Here is a 22,090-nt window from a genome sequence, read left to right as displayed (position 1 = left end):
ACAGAAAGTAGCTTGGGAGCACAAAGGGAGAGAATTTATCTCCCTGGGCCTGGGGATGAGAGGTGGACCTCGGAGTGGAGGTCACCTAAGAGCGGGAGTTTGTCTGTTTGCTGGGTTTAGGCCTACACTACTTTGGTAAGGGTGGTATCTCACTTTCTTTTATGTGCTGCATAATACCTAAACTAATAATTTGAGATAAAGCACAAAGGAATAGGTTTCTCTATTCTTTAAGACCTCAAGAAAGAATTGAAAGCAGTCTGTCAGCAATAGAATAGATCTAGTTCACATAAAATGCAGCACACAACAGATCCTTTTAATGAAGACTTGCAAAAGCTACTTTTACTGAGCAATTATGCTACTGACAGTTCTTTGATCTCAAAAATTAGACTTGTTACAGTAAGAAGAGAACAAAGTCAAGTGTAAAACAACAATCAAGGTTAGTTATTAGGCAACAAATATTGCATATACGGTACTTTGATTTGCCCAGAGATTCTGACATATTTTACATTAGATATAAATATGAACGTTGTTAACAGTGTGAAGAATTTGCTTTATAGACAAAAGAAGACAATCTCGTTCTCCAATCTAATAAAGCCATATCCGTGTCCTCTTTCACTGCTGTCACCCTCCTGGCCTTCCTGCGGGTCCTCCGTCATGCGGGGCATGCTCCCATCTCAGGGCCCTTGCCCCTTTGTCTGAAATCCTCTTTCTCCAGATATCCACTCACCTGCTTCGTGTCTTTGCTCAAAGGTCATTGTCTTGATGAGGCCCCTTGGCCACCCTATTTAAAATTGCACATCTACCTGCTCCTGTCCTTTTCCTATACCACCTTCTAACATAAATAACTGATAATTAACTAGCTTATTTTCTTTATAATCAGCTTTCACCCACTACTACATAAGCTACTCAAGGACCAGGATTATTGTCTGTTTCATACATGGTTGTATCCCTAATCATTTAGGCCAGTGTGTGGAGCACAGTAGGTTCTCAGTAATACTTGTTGAACACATGGGGGATATATTTTTTCCTATAAAGCTTCCTCTAAACTATATACAAAGTTGTGTACTTACATATATTTTTCATCCATAAAACCTCAACTCTTTTTAATTCAATAATTATTATAATGAGCCAGGGCTGTTCACTAGGAGAGCAAGATTGAGGACCATTAGAGGAGCTCATAGTCTAGAGGAGAAATTTGATGATTCTGCTTATAATAGTAATTATATTTAGCAGATTTTGGAGCACCTAATGTGTATAGATTTCGAATAAGATTTCTGCATTCTAGAAGCTTCTTCTTTTTGAATGTGATATGTTAGGACTTCAGATTTGTCTCTTCACATCATGAACTTTGATGGAACACCTCCTCCCCAGTGGCTCTTAGCTTTTTCTCTGCCATAAGACACATGAAGAGTAGGGCCCACATGCTAGGCCATTCCAGGGTTGAATCCTCTGTCAACAAATGGTAGATTATTTTTCCCATAGGAATTCTACCAAATTATACCTGCAGTTGGTCTTCACCTTTTGCTCTCCCATTCAGAAAGTACGTTGGAAAAAGATGTTTCAGAAAACTATTCTGATTTGATTTAAAAAAACTATTAATAAACCTTTGTACTTATCTTACTAGTAATAAAGCTCTTATGGCATATAGCAACTGTGTCATGATGGCTCGTTTAATAATTGGTTTAGACAATCTATACTATAATGAAGACAAAGAAGATTGATCTTGATGAGCAGGATTTAAAGAGGTTACTGGACAGAGGTAGTACTTGAGGATAGAATTTAACTAGTTGGTAAGACTAAGAGGTAGAGAAGACATTAGAATAAGTCAGGGCAGAAGGGAGTATGGCATGTGATAGGGACCTTGAGGGGTGGGCCTGGCGAGCAGGAGAGAACAGGGTAAAAGGGTTGGATCTGTAAACTGAGAGGAGATGATCAGTGATCTTGAGTTTGCTCTGTGTTTCAATTTTCCATTGAACATGTCAATGGAAAACTGCACTATAGAGGTTGCCAGACTTTTTATTTAATTCCCTAGTAAAATTGGTTTTAAAAAGTGGGAACTATCACAGGACTTTAGACTTCTTTTATTTTGCCAAATAAGAGTCTAAAAAAAACTCATTAGCTCTTACATTTTGTAAGTGAAAGACATTTTAGCACAAAGGCAAAAAGAACAAAACCCCAAGTAAAGAGCTGCTCTTCATAAATAAATTTAGTTTTATAAAAAAACTTAACTGTAATGCATGTATGGGGACATTTGAGGACATTTGAGGACATTTGAGGACAGTAAAGTTGAGACTGTATGTGGACGTGATCTAACAGATGTAAGGCGGCAGTAACTCTCAGTTGATGGAAGTGCTTCTTTAGCAGGATTAGTCTAGATGGGTGGTGTGAAAAATGGAGAAAGGAGAGGCTGACAGCTGGGATGTCACTTAGGGGGTCACAGTCCTGGTGGCAGGGGCCGAGGGCCCGATCTAAGACGGAGACATTGAGAATGAGAAGTCTGAGAGTTGGAGAAGGATGGGATGCTGGGATTTAGTGGTTTCCTTTCTGTTTTAATGCGCAGCTAAAAATCAGCAAGCACTCAAAATCAGTTCCTGGTGTCAAGAGGGATGTAACTCTGTTGGAAATATGACCGCAGGTTGTCTCTGTTCTATAGACGCGCGCACACACACACACACACACAGTGAGAGACAATGAATTTAAATGAAAAGTTGTCTCTATACATGTAAGTCAGCTTATTTTTTAATAGTAAAGGAAAATTTATTGTTTAAAAGTAAAGGAAAACGAGGAAAAAGGGGTGCTTTTTAAATGACTGACTGGCGGGATTTTTCTCTAGGACAGTTTTTGAAGTTTCAGTTTTTTGGTTTAGGGAAGGAGAAACTAAGTGGCCGTCTGCTGTCGTTCTGAGATTTGGCCCCTCAGCGTCGGTACTGCCTTGTGGCCTCTAGACAGATAGAAATGGATTCCTCCCCATCCTTCCCTCCTTCCTCTACCCCTAGCCCTCCCCTCCCCAACACCTTGTCCTCAGGCTGCATCTGCTCTGTGCCAGCTCTCCACCCTCGGTGCCCAGATAAGTATTATGCCAGCTGCCCTCACACTCAACCTTGGGTTAGGCGGAGGAAGATAAGGGAGGAGATAGCTCATGTGGGAAGAGAGGCAGCTGGCTGGATATAAAAGAGAGTGTTTTTTTTCCTTTAATCACTCCTGACTTTTCAGTTCTTAAACTTCTCTGTTTGCCAAGTTCAGGGAATTATGGCCTGAAGATACTCATAGCTGCTTTTCAGAGTTGACTCAGGTAGAAAATTGTGAACTTCTATAGCTGACCACATGAAATCTACCAGCCTTCTGTTTGAAACTGAGAATAACAAAACACCACTCACTGTTTCTTGCTTTTATAAATTTAATGATAGCTGTTGCTTCCCACCCTGTAAGATAAAGATTTGACTCATTTACATGACCAATATGTCCCACCCTCTCTTCCCAGTGTTTCTCAGGCAATCGGCTTGTTATTGGGTCAGAGTACAGTGCAGGCTTTTGTGTTCACCTAAGCTTGTCTCTATATTGGATTTGGGACTGAGTCAGTCAGGGGTCTTGATTGCAAACAGAGAAACCAACTCTGAAATTGCTAGAAAGATGCTGGAGTGCAAGTTGGCCTGCAGAATTATTGGATGACTGGAAAGGTAGGCTTCCAAAGGGGCAGGAGCCAAAATCATTTACAGGGAAGAAGACACAGAATGTAGGAAATAGGAGCACAAATGCTGAAACCTACCAGCCTGGGTTTCTCTGCCGCTCATCCCCATGGGCAAGTTACTTATTCCGTGCCTCCAAGGATAATTATGAGTAGTATGTGCATTAATATATGTAAAAAGTGCTTAAAACAGTGCCTGGCAAATAATAAGCAAGGTATCAATGTTTGGTAAGTATATATTTCTAATCGAGTTTACATATGTATATGTATTGGCATTTAGCTGCTAAATATATGCCAGGTTGCTCTCTAGCCTACAGATTTTTCTTCCATGTCCACAACCTTTTCTTTGCTCATACTGGCTCTTCTCTTATTACAAATTGCCAAACTCTGTTCAAGGGCTTTGTTTTAGTTCTTCATGGTTCCCTCAGAAACATAGATGATTCTGAAACATTATTAACAAGAGAAGGCACATAAAGATCTCCGTCTCTATATTTGGGGCTTTAGTTTTACTTTGCCGCAGTTGGGGTAGAGAACAAGCCACCCCAAGGTATGCAGAATATTTTGAGCTAAAGGCAACTGAGACCCTGTGGGCTCAAGAGGAACTTTTGCTCCACCCCCAGCTGTCTAGAGGAATTTGAATTAGGGGCCTTGTCCATAACAAGAGGTTATCAGAGATGACCTGTCTTTATGGCACGGTGAACTCCTGGTTACTGAGCATGTGCTCTCCCTAATATTACCTGTGAAGCCCCAAGGTGCCTCATCCTTAGCCCAGAATGCCACATGTACCTCAGTTTCCCTTTCTGTCTGGAACCTCTCGTGTATGTGGGATCTCTGACTCTCTCATATTATATACATATGTATATAATTAAAATTGGTCATTTTCTCTTGATAATCTGTCTCATGTCTATTTGATCATTAGATCAGCCGAAAGAACCTTGAAGGTAGAGGAAAGTTTCTTCACCCCTCACACCACCCTTAGAAATAGAATAGTGAAACTTTTCCTGCTACTTGGTCTTTTTTTTTTTTTTTTCCTGACAGTTTTCATGATCATTAACATCCTCTTTATTCTTTCTTCCGGTTATTTTGTGAAACGAGAAACAGCCCAAATGGAAACTCCTGTAGAAGGTAAACCATCCTACCTCTATGAAGATTTGTAGGAGCCCCATTCTTTTAAAGTGTAGCATGAATGTTTAAAAATAAAAAATAACAGGAGATATTTGCAATACATATTCTTTTCCCTTTTCAATTTGGTTCAAAGAAAATTATATCTATCCATTCTTTCACTGAGATACTCTTTTCCTTAAGTAAGATTGTTAAGAGTGTTGGTTATTCTGGCAAATCACAGCATAGGCTATTTATAGAGAAGCTTTACTTAAAAAAAATCAGTGACTAAGTATATCCTGTGCATTGATTATGCTGTTTGGGATCCTAAGGTTAGTTGGTTTCTCTCTCTCTCCACAGAAACACACAAATAACATTTAGTTGTATAGTCATGCAGTTCAGTCTGATTTTGAATATGTAAATATGTAAGTTCTTAAATATTTATTGAATATTTTGAAGATTCAAGTAGCTCAAAAAAGTGGAAATATTTTCAAGACAATTTAACATGAGAACTGTAGAATCATTACAATGAAATGTTACCATTTAATATAAATATATATATTCAAAGGCTCAGAGTTCATCTTATTTGGGAGGCAGTATAAGGGATGATTAAAAGCATTTGATTCAGATACACACACACACACACACACACACACACAAACACACATATGTTTACATGACCTGGATCACCATGTAAAATGTGTTCCTTACTGTGGGTTCCAGTAAAAAAAAATTGAAAGGCAATGATTTAAAAAAAACAGCCACAGCCTCTTCCAGTTATTTTCTGCTCACCTCGTAGTGGGTTGCTCCCTCAGGCGTAGAAGAGAGTGAGAAAGCCAGAAAGAAGATGTTTGAAGATGAAATGCATCACCTGATGGTTAATAGGATGGTGATTGTGTCGAAGTGTTTGTTGTCCAGCTTGAGATTCATAGGACTTAAGTGAGAATTATGTGAAAGGAATTGCCTGCCATGAGTCATAGGATTAATTTATAATTGGAAATCTTTTAAAAACAAGTTTCCCTGTGTGTCAGATATAGTCAGTAATAAGAAATGGGAATTGACTTTCAAAAACCTTTTGTCAGCATTGACTCTTGACTACAGATGTGGGTGAGTGTGGAGGGACAAAGTGCTTTGCCAGGAAAGAACTGAGGTCTGTTCTCTACAGGTGGAACAGTCCTCATTTTTACCTTCCTATTTAAGTCTTTGTTTATACTGGTGACCTTTTGTGCTGCATTTAAATACAGTTATAAGAAAGAAACAGGGGCACACAATTGTGTTAATTAACTCCTGGAGTTTCATTTGCTCGTGAGTACATTTCTGACGTTGTCATTTAAAACCTCATTGAATTTAAGAAGTAGGCTTACAAAGCATTAAATCTCCCCATCACATGCAGGCACAGGCAATTCAGAGGCAAAGTTAGAGAGTGCCCTAGAAGAAAACCTTCAACCTGCATAGTATGGCTTCCATTATGTGTTTATTTCTTAGTTATGGAGATTATCATTTATAAGTAAATTTGGAATTTCAGAATCTATAAAATATGGTTTAAAATTTTTAAAGTTTTTAATTGTGGTAAAATATAGATAACATAAAATTTACCTTTTTAATCAGTTTTAAGTGTACAGTTCAGTAGTGTTAAGCACATTTACATTGTTTGTACAACCAATTTCCAGAATCATATATGGGTTTAAAGCCAGAAGAGTATAAAAGCTTTATTATAAGCCTGCTTTTCCCTAGGATTTTAACAATATTTTAGTATTCTATATTTTTCTATTACTTAACAAGTGTCATCTAATTCTTGGTTTTAAAATACGTAATAAAGATAGAAAGATCCTTGGTTACTTGCTCACTGCTCTCCCCTTCTTTCTTGAAAGTTCTAGGTCAGCTCAGTATACCCCTTGTAACTATTTTTAAAGGAGTCTTGGCCTTTTATTCCAAGGGACTCACATATATCAAACTCCAACTGGTACAGAAATGCCAAGCTTCTGTGGGCTTCATACCCTGGAGTGAGGGCATACCTCCTAGGAAAAATGCAAAGGTCTCATATCTTGTGTTCTTTTGCAAGGACTTTGGTCTAATTCAATTTTATGTTCTATCTGTGAGTTTTAAAATAGTTTTCAGTGTAGCTTAGGAACTGCTTTAAAACCACTATCTTGGTGATTTAATCTTACCTTAATTGAAAGATTTATGTGGACAAGTAGTTGATTGACTATGTACTTAAAGGCTCTTTAAAACCTCTCTTCCTCCTCCCTGTCTGCATGTTGGGGTCTGAGTACTGACATTCTCTTCTATGGAACTGGAGAGTTGTCACTCTGGATTCAGGAAGGAACGTGATAGACAATGAAGGTCGTGAGGCTGGGATCAAAGTGTCAGTCAGTTCTTGCTTATGCCTCAGATGAAGCCAGTGTCCCGTATATGTAGATCATGATAAATAAAACAAAAATTGATGTGCAATTTGCATATCCAAGAGTAGTGAATGTAGTACAAATACTCTGGGACAGAGGAGGGAGTCTAGATTTTACTAGAAACTACATTGACCATGTGCCTTCATATCATGTATTAAGTAAATTCGGAATTTTTGAAATCTATTAAACATGGATTTATAGCTGTCTTGTAATCCATTGTATATCTCTCATTCTTCCCTTGGAAGATGATATCTGACTTGGCTGTGTATAGACAATTAAATTTAAACACCAGGACCCCCCCAAACTATTGATATTCGACTTTGGAGTATTTATTTCTTCAATTGTTTTCTTTAGATGTGGTTAGCAGCAAGAGAAAGTGATCAAAAAACACTTCTGCAAATTGACCACAAAATAGACACTCTGAGCACTGATGTTATCAGAATAGGAATTCTGAGCAGAGCCTGATTTATATAGGGTACAAAGGCCATTTAAAAGTGGAAGGGCTGCCCCCTATTCTTGCTATGCTGTTTGAAATTTCTCCACTATAGTTTCTCATTGTCTTCTCTCTCCCTTTTTCTCTCACATAGAGCTTCTTCCACTTACATCGAGCCTCTCCATGCTCATATCTCTCTAGGGCAGACATCGAGAGTGGCTGAATGGACTCCACTGAGCAGAAAGGAGGAAGAAGTAAAAACATCCTTCCTAGCATCGTCTTTAACCTGACCTACCTTCTTGGCCTTTTACCTAGAGGTTTATCTTACTCTCCCCCACTCATAAATACACTACCATTAGAGCTAACTTAAGCTACTGTAGACATTTTCTTGATCCTTTGCATATGAAGTGTTACCATTTTCATCTATTTAGCTTTGACTTTCCTTTTAGACGGAGGGCAGAGATATGAGTGGAGGTTTTATCCTGCGTTTGATGTAGATTTATCTATCTGGTTATAAAAGGAATATATTTAATATAGAACAAATGGAAGTTTGGAAAGAAACAGCAATCTACCAGAGACTGTTGCTGTAAGCATTTGGCTATATATTCTTTTCTCTTTGTTTTAGTTGTTGCTTCAGTTTTACTTACTCCCCCGCCCCACTTTTCACCGAAATACTTCCATGTGTTCTTTAAAATATTTGTAATGGCTGCTTAATATTTCATCATGTACTTCGAGTAAGATGCGGGAGGGTGGAGTGTGGGTGGAGAAGGGCAGTGGAGAGACCACAGTGTTTTTAGATAACCAAGGACTGTAAAACCCTTCTACGTGGAAAAATACTCTAGCAAAAGGTTTCCTCCTCTATAATTCATTCGCATTGTGTCGGTTAAATCCTCAGTCACCTACTTTTGGAATGTAGGGCACTTTATTAACTTTAGATTTTTTTTTTTTCATCTAGACACAGATTATCAATCAATATTAACATACTTCGAAAGGGGCCTCTTAAAAAATTAGGCTTATGATTTATTCTAGCTGAGCTGAATCAAGTCAGAGAAGATATTAAATTTGTTACCTAAGTTCCTACAGATCGAAAGCAGAAAGAGTGCAGTTGTCGGTGTTTAAAATGAAGTTTGATTAAAAGTAAAAATTGAGAGAGTTCTAAAAATGGAACCTCTTATGAAATACCTCTTAACAGTAATTATGCTTAACGAGGAGGGGTGAAGGCAGGAAACCTGAAGTGGCTTTTGGATGTTATATAGCAGAATACATGTAAATTAGAATCTGAATGTGACTTTCCTCTTAGACTATGGTGAAAAATAGTAGAGAGAGGAGGCAAAATATGTCCAGAAAGTGTGGGGCGATCACAGACAGACTGCTTTCATCGGTACGGGTAGCTCTGGTGTTGGCCTCATCTGTTCATCGTGGCTTATCATGTCCTGTCTTTGGGGCCAAGGCTGGTCTCTGCTGGATCTCCCCGGCCAAGAATGTAGAAAGCAGCATCACATCTAAACTTGATCAGCATATATACATAAAGGTCGTTGATAAACAGGCCAGAAGGAGAAGTTTGGAGTGAATACTTTGTAATTGTCAAATGGAGGTGCTTATGTTCTGGAACGAGATTTTTAATCTACCGTTTTCCGTTAATGCCGATAAATATGCTGTGAGACGGTAACAGATGTTTATCAAAGTAGATAAGTAGATTTTTAAAATTCCTTGGTCAGACATGTCTGAGAAATGTTGGATTAAACGTTTGTTTACTGCAGGAATTCTTTAGCACCTTTAATATGCTTAGGTGCAGTTTTCATCTTTAAGGAGAGAGAATAGAGTAAGCAACATCTTCAAAACTCATTTTGCCCATATAATCCTTTTGCAGGGGGGTCTCTAGATAGCTTCAGGGGCTTTATGTGATTTAGAAACATTTGTGGCAGAAGCAGGGTTTCTTATCCAGATAGTATAGATGAATGCTTTTCAAACTTTACTGTGATATGACTCAACTGGGGATCTTATTACACCTCATCTATTAATTGTGCAGGTCTGGGGTGTAACCTGAAAATCTGCATTTCCCAGAGGTGCTCTGGTGATGCCGAGGCTGCTGCTCCACAGACCACATTTGGAGGAAGGGTGTAGGTAACTTGATTACTAGCATCCGAGCTTAGCTGCGATGGGGCCCAGAGGAAGATAATACTTGCCAGGTAGTTTTAGTAGCATTCCAGAAGCTTCTACTGGGAGGCCTCTGATGAGCAAGGAGAACCGATTGGCAGTTGTGGATGCCTGCTCTGGCGAAAGGGAATTTCCAGAGGGAAACCAGAGATCCCCTTGAATTCCTGAACATCTGAACTCTGCTTACATTCTTTGTTTCTCGTTCTGGCTGAAGAGATCCCTGCTTATGTGTGCTAGGACTAGAGTGAGGCTTTGTGCCCGAGTGGAAAGCTGGGGGAGGGAGGAAAACAGTTTGAAGAAGGCCTCTTTGTGATGACTTATTAGAGAAGAGAGAGGCTGTCTCGACGAGTTGGAAGAAATAACTTGGTAGGAAGATTAGGAAGGGGATGATTTGGTGGAGGTAGGAGGAAATCTAAATCAGTGTCAAGGCACCGGGAAGTGTAAGCACACAGATATCAGCACCAGTGTAGCACAATGCTGATTAGACTCTGCCCTTTGCAGAGAGGGAACCCGGAGAGGAAGTGACCCTGTTCTGAACCCCGCACTTCCTGGAATCTGATTTCAGCAAATTAAGAGAAGTGATAGCGTGTCGTGGAAACAGTAAAAGGAAACGATGTGATTGAAATTCAGATCCTATAGTGTTACCATTGGAATATATTAGAAAAGTAAAAGGAAGTGAGAGAAACTCGTGTGGCTATAAAGTGAGCTTTCAGTGGACCTCATTTTAAAAAGACAAGTACACAAGAGGAAGCGGGACATGTGACCCAGGATAAATAACGTTTCACAAGCCTGTAAGACTCAAGCACCAGCTAACTGAGGGCTTATTAAATAAGTGAAGGCCAACAAAGCCGACAATTTTCTGGATGATCAAAGCAAGAAAATAAGGAAGGCCTAGACCGAAAAGATGACAGTATTCTTACCTCCATCAAGAGAACAATTTTTAAAACTGGAATTGCACAAGATAGGCAGTAATAGAGTTCCCATTTGCTTCAACAGTCAGCAGTCCCCAAACTTTGCGGCACCAGGGACCAATGCTTCTATGAGAATCTAATGCCTGATGATCTCAGGTGGAGCTGAGGCGGTGATGCTAGTGCTGGGGAGCGGCTGCAAATACAGATGAAGCTTTGCTCACTTGCACACCACTTAGCTCCTGCTCTGTGGCCCAGTTCCTAACAGGCCACAGACCAGTACAAATCCATAGCCAGGGGGAACCCCTGCTTTAACTGACTTCAGGGGAGCTAGAAAAGCAATCTTCCATGATACTGAAAGTCCACGTTTGGGATCCCAGTACTGCTGTTAGGATTATTTGCAAAATTGTGGAGAGTCTGTGTCATAACCCTGTATTGCAGGTGTCATGAATTTTGTAAGTTGTGTGTGTGATTTTGTAGACTGCTAAGATTAATATAGATCCTCTCAAATCCTAAAATGAATTATTAAAAGATTTGGGAGCACTAAGGACAGTAAGTAGTAATGACCAGGAGACAGTACTAATTTAGAATGAACGGCAGGATTTCCTGTTAGTATTATCCAGGTAAAACTTTTGTTTATGTAAGGACAGACTATACCTGGAATTTTAAACAGTGATGGTTGCAGGTTGTTACCAGTGACAGAACCCCAAAGAAATTCTGTACCCATCTGGGGATGGACCATGGTCCCCAGAACCTTATAAAGCTGATTGATCCCGAGTTAGCTCTTCAGACTCCCAAGTATGGGAAATGGGGCCCAACCCTCATGAGTCGAGTGGGTGAACAAAAGAGACTATGTCCAAAAGACACTTGATGTGAAACTCCTGGGCATGTTTTCTTTCACGAAAATCCTATTTTCTCTTCCAGCCAAAAGGAACCTTGGGTGAGAGTCAGAGAATTCTGTCACTGCTCTGCTGGCCTTGCTTTGTCATAGGCACTCTGCCATGTTCTAGGGATGTGGATGAAAAAGATACAATCTTATCCCTTTGAGAAGCTTACAGTGTGATTGAGAAGACCCACATTTGTGTACATAGTAATAAGTAAAGTTTGCTGAGAGCTCAATAATGGTTAACACTCATTGGGCATTTATAAAACAATAGGCACTGTTCTGAGCTCTTTTATAATTTTTTTTTAAGTCAGTGCTTCTCAAAGTGTAGTTCACCAGCATCAACACTCTTTGGGAACTCGTTAGTAAAGCTGATTTGTAGGCCTTTCTCCCGACCTGCCGAACCCCCAAGGCCTGGGGATGGGGCTCAGCCATCTGGTTCAGTAAGCCTCCAGGTGACGCTGATGCATGCTGAAGTTTGAGAACCACTGTTTTAAGTAATTTAATCCTTACAACAACCTTATGAGTAGATTTTATTTCTCCCATTTAAAGAGGTGGGAACAGAGGCACAAAGAAGTTAAATAACTTGTCTGAGAACACATAACTTTTAAGTGGCACAGATGGCATTTGAATCTAATGATGTAAATTCAGAGCTTGGCTCTTAACTGCCACGCAAGGCTGGCTCCCAGGAAAGAAGGTGCAATGCACAGAATAAGGAGCTGCAAATTCAAGAAGATGGAAAGAGTTAAGGAAGGTGTTAAAAGAGCTGGATTTTTCCCCCTCTCCAAATGTTTGATAAGAATTAAATGTATGCAGCGATACTTAATTGTATGCAATGCATCATGTTAGATACTGTGGACGATTATAAATACGAGTGGAATAGAGACCCTATCTTTAAGATTCTTAGAGTGAATTAGAGGAAATCCAAACATAAATAAATATCTGGAATCTAAAGTGCTTTGGAAGTACATAAGAGAAATTTTAACAGGAGATTTGAGCATGTGAATACATTTAAACATAAACTGTATGAAAACTTAAATGAACGAGGAGAAAAGCATTCTAGGTAGGGAGAATACTGTGCAAGATTCAGATGTTTGAAACCACATATTCTTGCACCGACCAGTCCTTTTGTGTATTTGGCCCTTAACATCAGTTTTGTGTAGTTTAGACTTGTCTATATTATGGTATAGACTGGAAGTTCCTAGTTTAAAAGGAGTTAGTAAAACTCATTGCTTCTTTTTTTATTTGTTTTAATCTTGGGAGCCAAAAGTTGTTTTGATTCATTTCTTGCTTTCATGTAACATGTAAGTGAACATGGAAATGTGCATTAAACAGTTTTGGAGGAAATAATCTTAAATTGCAGTGAGAGATCATTTGGTTCAAAATGAAAATAAAATTGTATCAATTACTGGTTAAGCGCTGGAATATTTTGCCAGTGAGATTCTAGAGCACCTCCAGCTCTGTAAAATTTGATAATCTAGACCAGGATTGGTAAACTTTTTCTGTAAAGGGCAAGATAGTGAATATTTTTGGCAGGAAAACAGAGACCATATTTAAACAAATGGGCACAGCTGTGTTCCAATAAAACTTTATGAAAAACAGGTGGCAGCTGGGTTCGGCAGTGGGCCGTAGTTTCCCGACCCCTTATCTAGGTTCCCACCTGACTCACGTGGTTTAGATGAAGGCTATGGAAGGGGCCAGGTCACCTCAAAATGTCCTTTGCAGTGATACAGTTCTGAGGCTCTTTGTATGTCTTAGTTGAGTAATTGAGAAATAAAAACTAGAACTAGTGACTAGAAGACTGTATTTTATCATCTTTGTTGTTTTGCAGCTTTCAAAAATATATGTACAGATTGACAAGAAACATATAGGAGACTAATTTATTTCCAGAGCCAAAGAAGGCAAGACAGGTGGTTGTCCCAAGGTGTATTTCTTTTGCTCACTTCTGGAAAGAAAAGGAGAAATGAACATTTTTCGCTCTTGAAGACCCCACACAAAGCGACTTAACTGAAGTGTTTTTCACTACAAAGAAATAATTGGCATTCAAGTGGATATTTAAGTTTTAAAACAAGCACATTAATTATTCAGTGTATAAAATAGATAGCAGGTCCTCGAATAACATTGTTTCATTATAACATCAATAAGGAAAAGAATCGATTCCTGGCCGGGGCCACTGTCTGTGTGGAGGAGTCTGCACGTTCTCCCCCTGTCTGCGTGGGTTTTCTCTGGGGACTCTCTTCCTCCCACGTCTGAGAGAGATACATGTGTGGTGAACCGGCATGTCCCAACTGTCCCAGTCTGACTGAATGCTGGTGTGGGTGGGGTCCCGCCTTGCGCCCTGAGCTGCCAGGAGAGGCTCCGGCCACTTGGGACCTTAAACTAGAATGAGCGGGTTGGAAAACCATTCTTTCCTTTTTATTCATCTTTCTCAAATGTATGTGCAGCTCATCTGTATTTAAGTGTTTAATGTTAGAAGTGTTTGGGGTCTTTATTAGGAGTTTGGTGATGTTTCTGTGACCAGAAATATGCCATAGGAACTTAACTCTTGTTTATATCAGTTAGCCTGTGGTAAAAATGGTTTCTTTATATTTCGTTTCTCTTAAAGTTCGCAGTTTCCAAGAACCTGCGGACAACATTTAATGTGGCCTTGCCGTGCTCTCTGTAGATGCTCGCTGCGCACGTGACCACTTAAGACAGTTGGTAAAGGAAAGGAAGGTGGCAGCAGTGGCATATCAGAGGTGATGGTGGGTTTCGTAGATTTTGAGGTGGTAACATCCCACTTTACCACTTGGCCCGAGAGTCCGGATCATGAGGCGGTGTGGCACTGGGAGCAGTGGTCAGCTCCTTCTATTGTAGAAGGTGCTAGATTCACAGGAGTTATAATTCCCTCTGTGGAGGAGTCTGCATGTTCTCCCCCTGTCTGCGTGGGTTTTCTCTGGGGACTCTCTTCCTCCCACGTCTGAGAGAGATACATGTCAGGGTTTACAGGCTGGTTGAGGAGCGATGGCATACACATACACATGGAGCCTGCTCAAGGCATTATATTTTAGTGGCAAATACAGACAAATGTTAGAGCTTTGGGAGGGAGTGATAAATCATGGGAGGCTCAGGGCTTGGGGTGGGCTTCATGCAGCATTTACATGGATCGAAGGAAGGGCAGGATGTGGCAATGTAAAGAGATGCAGGGAGCAGAGGTCATGGCAGGGGCAGGGGCGAGAAGGCACACGGTTTGCAGAGTAAAAATCGGACGACGTGCTTGGCTAGAGCGGACAGTGTGCGGGGGAGCAGGGCAGCGGGGCTCATGTGGACACTGAGGGCACTGACCTCTCCAGTGAAGTCTTGGAACACAGTCTGTGAGCGCTGAGGAAAAGTAAACTGTGTTTGTTTTTAAATAATTATCTTAAAAACAAGGTGACATAGGTAAGGAGATGTCTGAGGAAGATGAATGTGATTTATGTGAAGATGCTAGCGGTCAGAGTGAGCAGGGAGCAAGTAGGGTCATTCTGTTTTGTAGCCTAAGATAATAATATGCTGAGGGCAGTGCAGCTTTTGGCAAGGAAATAGATGCTGTCTTTTGAAATAATACTTGAGTTTTTTGTTTTTTTTTAAGACTCTATTTGTAGGGAGGAAGGAGGCCGTTCCTTTTCTGTGTAACTTATTTTAAAATAAGTTACTTTCAGACTTAACTTTCAGACTTAAAAGTTGTATAAATAGTACAGAGAGAGTTCCCATGTAACCATCACCCAGCTTCCCCAAATGTTAACATTTTATATAACCACCGTACACTTGTCAAAACCAGCATCAACACTCAATTAACTCAAATATTGACCTCATTCGAATTTACCGGTTGTCCTACTACGTTCCTCTCTCAGTCCAGGATCACACATTACCCTTCATTGTCAGCTTCCTTTGGTCTCCTCCAATCTGGGATAGTTTTTCTTGGTCTTTCATAACCTTGACAGTTTTTGAAGAGTAAGGCTAGTTATATTGCAGAATGTCCTTCAATTTGAAGTTGTCTGATGTTTTCACATTAAATTCAGGAATGCATTTTGACAAAAATACCGTAAAAGTGACTTTCTCAGTGTGTCATATCAGCAGGTACATGATGTCAACATGTCTCATGATTGGTGATAACTTTGATCACTTTGTTAAGGTGGCGTCTGCTCATCACCACTGGAAAGTTACTGGTGGTTGTGTTTTTTTTTTTTTCCTCTGTACTCAGTAATATCTTACGGGGAGATACTTTGACACTTCACAAATATCTTATATCTCATTATATTTTTGTCCCCTAATTTTGGCATCCACTGATGTTTCTTGTCTGCAACATTTAGTAATGTAGTGTTTGCCTAAGGGTGCTTTTCTATTTTCCTCTTTTTATTGCATTAGGTAATTAGAATTATTCTTTATGAAAGAGCCACCCTCCTCCACCAAATGTTTATTTAGTTATTTATATCTGCATATACTCATGGATCTTTATTCTATGAATATAATGTAATACTTAAATTATTTTGCTGCTCAAATTGTCCCAGATGTAGCCAGTGGGAGCTTCTTCATGTTGGCTGCTGTGGAAACGATTCTTCTTGGAGACCAGGTGTGACTGGTGGGTTGATATTAATACAAGTCAGGAATTTAGTGAAATGTGGTGATAAACTAGCTGGTTAATTTGACTGTTGTTCCAAATCTTTAGTGACTTGATTCCTAAAATTTAAAGGCTTTTCTGGGATTGCATTAACCAAGGAAGCTCACCTTGTTAGGCAAAAAATAATATTCTCTTGTTTGTAAACACAGTGAAAAGAAAGATATTTTCCCAAGGATTGCATAAAATCAAGTCGTCAACACTTTGGGTTTGTTTCAGTTGTACCTATTGCATATATTTTCCCAGAAGCTGCTGGTTTTGCCGATTTATGTCCCCAGGCAGGTGAGATTGTGAAATATTTATAAGTATTCCTAGAACCCACTTTGATTTTCTACTGAAGCTTTTAAGTGGGGCAAACATGTTTACACTAGAAGAGAGTCCTTTAATAATGGGAAGTGAAAATTAAGTTTAGCACTGTGGATCCCCTTAAAAGGGTATGTTCTTTCAGAAGGTATGTAGGTGATATGCTGTTCTGCAAACATGAAGGTACCTTGGCTTAGGGCTATGTCTGGGCCGGGGTAGATAGAAAGCACATACCGCACAAACAGGTGCAAGGTGGGATTTACTAAAACACTGGCTCTTTGTTCTACGGCAGCCAGACTTAGAAGCTCAGCCACAGAGCCCAGTGCTGCTGATCAGATGACTTACTACTCTACTGTGTTATGAACTCAGCCAAGAGTGTGAGGGAGGAGATGTTTGAGGAGTGCTCCAAGCCTTATAGATGAAACTGGATGATGAGAGGTTCCAATTGCCAGTTTCAACCCCTGATTTTTACAGTTTTTCTTGAACCTGGGTACATGTATGGGGCCGTAATTAAAGTTAGGCGTAGGTTGCAAACTCGGATACATTTTTTAACCTTTTTATGTCTAGTTTTGTCATCTGCAAAAAGGGATTAGTAATGGTACCTACCTCACAGGTTTTCAAGGATTGAGTGATACGTTGCATGTAAAATACTTAGTAGAATCTCTAGGATATACTAGAAACTCTTTTATTGTTTAGTAATATGCAGCATGTTACAGCATGGCTTTGGAATCAATGACTTTTGTTTCAGTCCTGGCTCTGTAACTCTCCAGCTCTGGGACCTTAAGTAAATTTCTTAATATTTCTGGCCCTCGAGCCTCATGTCTGTAAAAATATGAACAGGTGGGTGTAGTGACTGATATGGGAAAGTGCTGAAGACAAAGCGCTCAGCAAGCATTTCTGTCACCTTGTCTGTCATTCCATTTTCTTAGCACATCACAGAGCAATAGAAAAATGTAATTTTAAGAACATTGTGGACTCTGGTGCGGCCAGGCCATGCTGAGAAGCTATTATTACAAATGGCCCTTTGGCTTTGACTGACTGTTGGGAGCTCACTCCTCGGAGCCCAGGGGAAGTGGTTGTGGGCCTGCATTGTGACCAGAGCTTGCAGAGAGTCATGGTGAATTGCCCTGCCCTTCTGGCTCCAGTTTGCATTATGCTTAACTTATGGTGACCATGTAATTCTCGCACCAGTATACTGGAATTCTGTACTTTTAACCTTGATCAAGCTTTGATTGGGATATGAATGTGTCCTGGGGCTTAAAAAGGACCTGCAGACTTACAACAACTATACTGGAGCTCAGCCTTTATTGTTCTAGTCCATAATCTCTTTCTTTTTTTAATTTTTAATTTTTCAATTAGAGTTGACATTCAGTATTATTTTATATTAGTTTCAAGTGTACAGCATAGCAGTTAGACATTTATATAATTTACGAAGCGATTCCCTGATTCGTCCAGGACCCGCCTGGCCCTACACAGAGTTCTTACAATATTATCGACTATATTCCCTGTGCTGTACCTCGCATCCCCATAATCTCTTAGCATATCTGCCCTCCAGTTACTTAGGGAGCTTTTCGGTTTCCCAGGACTGTAAGAAATCTCAGTATACTTATTCTACTTTAACATCTTCCTATTCAACTCGGTCACCAGAAGGGGAAAAAGACAATGGCCGAAGGTGACATAAATTTGTGTCATGAACTGAATTCTCAAGTTATCGATAAACTTGGTGGTTTTGTTGGTTCCTGTTGTAATAGAACAAGTCATACTTCTGTGGTGAGCGAAGTGATTCAGCCTTTCTCCTTTCATTTCTTTCTTCCCGTGGTAGACCAAGAGCTTTAACTCAGTCCGAGGTGAGGATTAAGGCACGTCCTTTAAGAGCTGATAAAAAAATGTGCCGTCAGTCTGCCATACAGTTTAGCAAGATAGTGACTCTGGAACGAGTCCCATGCTTGGTTCAGATCCAGCTTCATTCACTGTTATAGTTTAACTTTAGTGGACACCTCACTGAAAGAAATGAAGGTAATATGTGATTGCTAACCACTTTCCCTTTTGAGTTTTGCTGTTGTTTTTTCTGGAAGTTCATTTGTGACTATTAAAGAGCGGCAATTTTCTAATACGTGTTTAAAATATGAGGTTTGCCCGGGGTCATTTAGGGAATTGTTTTTCACGGTTTATTAAAATGGAAAGGAGAAGAAATAAATTTGAATTAAAATCTAATTTTATTTATATTGTTACCAGGCTTCTCTCTATCGTGTGTATGTATATATATGTTTTCCATGAAAGCATCATTTCACCTAACTTAAGTAATTCTAGGAAACTGGAAATAAAGCGGGAGAAAAGAACCATCATCTCTTCTGGGTGTTGTATTTATGATGGTATGATGGTGGCAGGCATTTAAAAGAGGACACCCTGTAGCAAATGGACCAGCCATTCAAGACTATAAATTGTTAAGAAAGTGAGGTCAAGAAAGAGAATTCATGGGTTTAAAGTGTTATTTAGATCCTATGTCTTCTGGTAAATGGATTCCTAAATAATGGATGGAAACTTGTTCATATGCATGTTTCTGGAAGCTCCCATACTGCCTGGCAAAGAACTCAGTAGATGCTTCATGGATGTGAAATGAATGGAAGTGGTTAGATGAAGCCCTGGAACGCTGAGAAAGAAAACTGAGAGAATCAAAGATGGGAGGAAGACATGAAAACAGCTGAGTAATTATATATTAGGGAAAGAATATTGCAGTGGAGAGGGGTGCATTTTCAAGGGTGTTAGCCCTGCAGGTAAATCCTGGGAGAGGAACTCATGAGGTGACTTAGAGCAGTGTTTCTTAGATTCATATAATTTGGCCCATGGTATTCCCTCGATAAAATTATGCAACAATCCTTTCCTGTTAAAAATGAGGCAATGGATGGGCTCTTCCTCCATGTCCTTTTTTTCTTTCAGTCTTTGACACTTGGCTATTTTTGCCACAACTAACAGAGTAGCCTTCGAAAAAGTACAGAGTTATGGTAGTTATTTTAAGTTTGACAAGTCAGTGCTTTTTGGAGTTCTGCAGAGAGCTCAGTAGCTTCCCCGAGCTCAGCTGAGTTTGAAAACTGCTGTGCTCCAGCATTAGAGAAACAAAGCTCCCCGGGCCCGCTTAAGGGAGGGCTTCACAGGAGTTTCTGACAGCAGATCAAGGTGTGTGTCCCGTACAAGGCAGTTTCTTGTTCTGTTGCTCTTGTCGATTCCCTGTGGGCTAGTAGCTTATCTAACACTGTTATCTAGTCAGCGTGGAAGAATCCCATTGCTTTATTTACTCGCCTTACCCATTTTTTTCAAAGGAGCCATCCATGGGGGAGGTTTCTGTGAAGTGGAATTGTGTGAGTGTAAAACCAGAGTTGAGATAGCCAGATTTAGGTTGGCAGCAGAGAGAAAGGAAGTGGTACTTTTGTGAAAGTGCCCCTGCCTAGTTCTTTAGAACTTGTTTCTACCTGAACGCTTTCTTCTTAACTAGATCATAGGAAGTTATTTGCTTTTCTGAGCTGATTCGGGCCATTAGATGAGTAATAGGTTGTCAGTTCTGGCCTGCCGTATTGATTTTTAAACGTCTCTCTGGGAGGAAGAAATCACTTATCATGATTCATCTTCAAATTATAAATCTGGTGGATATGCAAATTTTAAATTGTTCAGTATTTCAATAAGTGAATACAATACCTGGGCTCAGATGACAGAAGGCCTAGGAAGAGCCAACTGGGAGTGTGCATAGACTAGACTAGAAGGGGTAGGTGGATGTTTTATGTAACACAGGGGAATTTAAAATGGCCTGTCTCATAAATTTCATTTTCTTTGAAGCTGTTGCAAATCTTTAGCAGAGTGTACCGATTGGCATTTTTGGGTAAAGAGTCTATACATTTATTTTACTTTAATTAGAATATAAGTAGCGTGGAAGGCGTATGGAGTGGGAAAGAGGCAGAATGGGAATTCTATCTTAGATTAGATTTGGTAGAAGGTCCAGATGCTGGAAGGCGATGATTGGCAGGGTCTGCTTTATAAGTTTAGCAAGTTCTAGGAAGTAGAGGTGGCAGACTAAAAACTACGGGATCTGAAAAGACAGCAAGCCTTGGAATAGAGGTGTAAAGAGCTTTTAAAACATGGGTTGGAAGCTCAGTAAGTGTTAGTTCCTCTGTTCTTTTTCCTATACCACGATAGGAAATGATAGTCATTTTCTATTGTGCTTAAGCATATGTGGGTGATGGTGCTGCTTACTGGATTGTTAGTTAGGAAAAATTAGCTCCTACATTACTAAGTTGATATAGAGATATAAATATCTACAAATAAGTAAATAGAAAAATAAACATTTTTGTGAAAGGTGGTGTGCTAGCTGCTGTGAAAGCAAAGCCACATAAGCTGCCAGCACACCCGCCCTCCAGGAGCTGATGGATTAGTTAGAGCAAATACACTCACAGCAAGACAGCCAACAATGCAGAGCACCTAGGAGTTGCTACATGAATAGTCAAAAAAGAAAAAGAAAAGAAAGAGCTCCAAAGGCAGACAAACCCTGGTGGACCGCAGCGGATCAGAGGAGCTTCACCCAGGAGGTGATCGCACAGATTTGAACTTCAAAGACTGATGGGATTCAAGGAAGTGTCAGGAGAGACGGAGGGCTTGCTAACGTGGAGGGTGGTGTGCGTGGAGGCAGGATATGAGTGGCAGGTTCTTCTGCTGAGTTCTTCTTGATAAATCAAAGAAGCCAGATAGGGAGGTGGAAAGGGAATACTAGAAACCAGTTAGAAGCAGACTGTGGTGGGCACGGAGGGCAGGCCGGGGGTTCTGGATTGATGCGTGTAAGCAGTAAGAGACCCACTGTAAGTCCAGGGGACGGTTTAGAGACATTTGTTGAGTTGAGGTTTGCAGGATGGCCTGATAGGGCTTAACTAGAGGGCAGGGAAATCCCTGGAGAAGCTGAGGCAGCCGTTCAGGTGCATAGAGATAAAAGCCTGAGTTAGACTGGGGAAAGCGGAAGCGAAAAGGAAAAGAGAAATGCAATTAAAATCAGATCGAGAGTAAAGTGACAAGTACAGAAACATCCCTGTCTTTCTGTTGTACTTTTTAAAGTCGTGCTGTCTAGATTGGGGGCTATTCAAATGGCATATCCTGTCCTCCTGGCACGAATGTTGACCAGATACACTGAATGAGAATAAGGACGTTAATCGAACGCTGTGGCCTGTGACTAGAGATTTAAGCTCATCGATTGGCATGGACAACTGCTGGGCCTGCCACTGTTGCGCATATTGTGCCCTTATGGTACAAAGATTTCTATTTGGTTCTAATTTTTCCCTTTTTTCTTTTAAAATAGACTCTATCGAGAAGAATTTCCAATCCATACCTTGAACATACTTCTTCCCAGGTATGATTCTTTTCTCTCTTACTGTATTTTATGAAACAGTAATTCAGAAATCCTGATGTAGAATTCTCTAGTTATACCTGTCCCCTTTGCTCCTGATCATGCTACCTCTTTCACCTGCGGATTACACAGCCGAAGGTATTTGAGATGTCCCAATAATTCTGTCATAGTTCAAGATGTTTACTACAAAGGAAAAAAGTTT

General features: G+C 40.1%; 1 protein-coding gene across 10 annotated transcripts in view; it reads left to right on the top strand.

Annotated features, from left to right (window-relative positions):
* The window catches only part of RAPGEF5 (Rap guanine nucleotide exchange factor 5), a 416,073-nt gene that overhangs the window by 226,270 nt on the left and 167,713 nt on the right, over nt 1-22,090 (top strand). For all 10 annotated transcript variants that reach the window (XM_023531487.1, XM_023531485.1, XM_023531483.1 and 7 more), the window contains one exon: nt 21,841-21,891. The gene's annotated coding sequence lies outside the window, so the exon portion shown is untranslated. The remainder of the gene's footprint in view (nt 1-21,840; nt 21,892-22,090) is intronic.

This window comes from Pteropus vampyrus, unplaced genomic scaffold (genome assembly GCF_000151845.1).
Source record: "Pteropus vampyrus isolate Shadow unplaced genomic scaffold, Pvam_2.0 Scaffold69, whole genome shotgun sequence".
Taxonomy (NCBI): domain Eukaryota; kingdom Metazoa; phylum Chordata; class Mammalia; order Chiroptera; family Pteropodidae; genus Pteropus; species Pteropus vampyrus.
The sequence above is the reverse complement of the archived record's forward strand: the minus strand, read 5'-3'. Positions and strand labels throughout refer to the sequence as shown.